The sequence below is a fragment of the Eriocheir sinensis genome, chromosome 9 (assembly GCF_024679095.1).
Source record: "Eriocheir sinensis breed Jianghai 21 chromosome 9, ASM2467909v1, whole genome shotgun sequence".
Taxonomy (NCBI): domain Eukaryota; kingdom Metazoa; phylum Arthropoda; class Malacostraca; order Decapoda; family Varunidae; genus Eriocheir; species Eriocheir sinensis.
This window is the reverse complement of record NC_066517.1, coordinates 13,931,677-13,934,668: the sequence shown is the minus strand read 5'-3', so window position 1 is coordinate 13,934,668 and position 2,992 is coordinate 13,931,677.

The following is a 2,992-nucleotide window of genomic DNA, read 5'->3' as shown; positions in this document are numbered from 1 at the left end:
GGATAAAAAGCCGCAGCAGTGGTGGTTGTGGTGGTGGTAGTGGGGGTGGGGGTGGTGGTGGGGGTGGTGGGGACGAGTATGGTCATCAGTATGTTACAATGTGCCCCCTACATCAAGAACCTCTGTCAGACCATACACACTTGGAAGGTTGAGGAAGTCACTCCCCTAACCACCAATGGCCTCGCTGCCTCCAACACCTCCTCCCCAACCTCCGAGGAGCGGAAGGGGGAGGAGGCCGAGGGGGGAGGAAGTGGAGGAGGAGGAACGGCCTGCGAGGGGAAAGAGAATCCGTGTGACGTCATTACCAGCGACAGGTAAGCTTGTTCACCTGTGTTGTTTGTATGTATGTTTGTTGTTTGATGTTTGGATAGAGGAAAGAAGGAAGAGGAGGGAGAAGAGGGAGGAGAGAGTAAAGAAGGAAGGAGAGAGGGAGGGATATGAGGGAGGGAGAGAAGGAGGGACAGAAAGAGAGAAGGAGGGAGGGAAGGAGAAAGGGAGGGAAAGTGGGAGGGTGAGTTAGGTAGAAGGAATGAAGGAAAATAATAAAAAAGTGGAAAATCAAAGAAGAAACGAAAGAAAGAAAGGAGGAGGGGGAGGAGAAGGAAGAAGGGAGGGAGAGTGAGTTAAGGCGAAGGAATGAAGGAAAGTAAAAGAAAAAAAAAGAGTCAAAGAAGAGAAAAAATAAGATAAAAGGAGGGGGAGAGGTTGAAGGAAAAAAAAACATAGGAAGAGAAAGAAAGAGGGAGAGATGAAAGGAAAGGAGAAGAAAGAGAGGGCGACGGAAAAAGAACGAAGAAAACACAGAAAATAAACAAGAAAATAAACGAAAGAAAACAGAAAGAGGAGGAAGATAAACAATTTCATACAGATCCAAGATAAGCAAATACAAGGGAAACACGATAACACTACGGCAGCAAAAAAAAAAAAAAAAAAAAAAAAAAATAAGAAGCGAAGTACAGCGAAAAATTCCAGGAAGGTTCGCGGGAGAGAAAAAAAAAAGAAAAGGGAAACTGCAACAAATAAGACACCGTGGATAAGATAGTGCAAGCATAGATAAGACAGCCAAGATAGAAGGGAAAGCCGGGGACAAAGAGAGAGAGGAGAATATTTGCTTTGGGACGTAATATACACAAGCCAGAATGTAAGGGACGGGAATAGAAGAGGCGGAGAGGAGGAGGTGGAGGAGGAGGAGGAGGAGGAAAAAAGCAAGTGATGGGAAGGAGACCCGGAGCAAAATGAAAGGGAGGAAAGATGGATGGAGGAAGAGGGTGGCGACGAATGAGGCGAGAAACCAAAAGACGAGGCAGGATAAAAAGGGGATAGAAAGGAGACGGAAAATTGGACGAAGAGGTACGAGGAGCAGAAGAGGGAAGGCGTAAGGATGTGGGCAAAGAGAGGAGAGTGACGGTGAAGAGGGGGAGGAAATGGAGGAGTAGGAAGAAGAAGAGGAGGAGGAGGAAGAGGAGGAGCTGAATAGTATTGGGACGAAAAAGAAATGAGGAAAAAATATCACGTATCCTTCCACAACCCTGCAAAAAATACAGAATGAAGAGGAAATAGAAAAAAAGGGAAGACAAAAAATAAAATGGCAGTAGGCAACCACAAACAAATAAAAGGGGAAAGGGAAATAAGGGAAAAGAAATGGCAGTAGACAACCACAAAGAAAAAAAAGAAGAAACAAAAAAAAATGGCAAGGAAAATAGAATAAAATGAAATGTCGGTAGAGAACCAGAAAGAAAGAAAAAAGAGGAAACGGAAAGAAAATTGGCAGGGAAAATAAAATAAAATGAAATGTCGGAAGAAAACCACAAAGAAAGAAAAAAAGAGAAAACAAAAAATGGCCAAGGAAAATAAAAGAAAATGAAATGTCGGTAGAGAACCACAAAGAAAGAAAAAAAGAGAAAACAGAAAAAACGGGCAAGGAAAATAAAAGAAAACGAAATGTCGGAAGAGAACCACAAAGAAAAAAAGAGAGAAAACAGAATAAAAAGAGAAAGGGAAACAAAGAAAAAGAAAACAACAGGAGGGAACCACTAACACTCTGCTGTATTTACAAACAACACATCCATTATCAACCTTCAGCTTCCCCTTGTCTTCCCCCTCTTCCTCTCCCTCCCTCTCTCCTCCTTCCTCCCCTCTCTCCCTCCCCCTCTCTCTTCCTTCCTCCCCTCTCTCTCCCTTCCATCCTCCCTTCTTCCCGTGGACAGGTGAACGGACAGGTGACTCAACATGCCCTTTTGACCCTCCAAGATATCGGACAGGGAGGGAGGGAGAGAAGGGAGAGGAAAGGGAGAGGAAGGGAGAGGCGCGTGTGGCTTCCCTTCTGCTTTCCTTTCCCTGTCAACGTCTGAGAGTCACTTTGTGGGGGAAAAGATGTTGTTTCTGTCTGTCTGTCTGTCTGTCTGTTTCTCTCTATCTCTCTCTCTCTCTCTCTCTCTCTCTCTCTCTCTCTCTCTCTCTCTCTCTCTCTCTCTCTCTCTCCTAACCTAACTTAACCTAACCTAACCTAACCTAACCTAACCTAACCTAACCTAACCTAACCTAACCTTACCTTACCTTACCTTACCCCACACCTGCTCTGTTGCACCCTAAATAACGAGAGATATGCAGAAGAGGCGCCAATCCCTCTTTCCTGCGCTATCATTTAACATTATTTTCCGAAGCTAAAGGGAAATGGAAGAGAGATGAGTAAGGGGGGGAGGGGGGTAGAGGTGAGGGAGAGGTGATAGAGGTGAATGAGGGGGGATGGTAGGAAGCTGGGGGAGGAGGGGGATGGAGGAGAGGTGAATGAAGGGGGATGGAAGAGTGTTGAAGGAGGGAATGGAAGAGAGGTGAGAGAGGGGGGGAGGAGTGGGAGAGGGGGGTGGTGTGCATTGCTTCTGTCTGTGTCTGTCTAAAAAGTTCATGGAGATTCATTGGCGGGACTATTTGTTTCGTTTATAGCGACGCCGTTGTTGTTTTGGTTGTTAATTATGAAACATCTGCGTCCCTT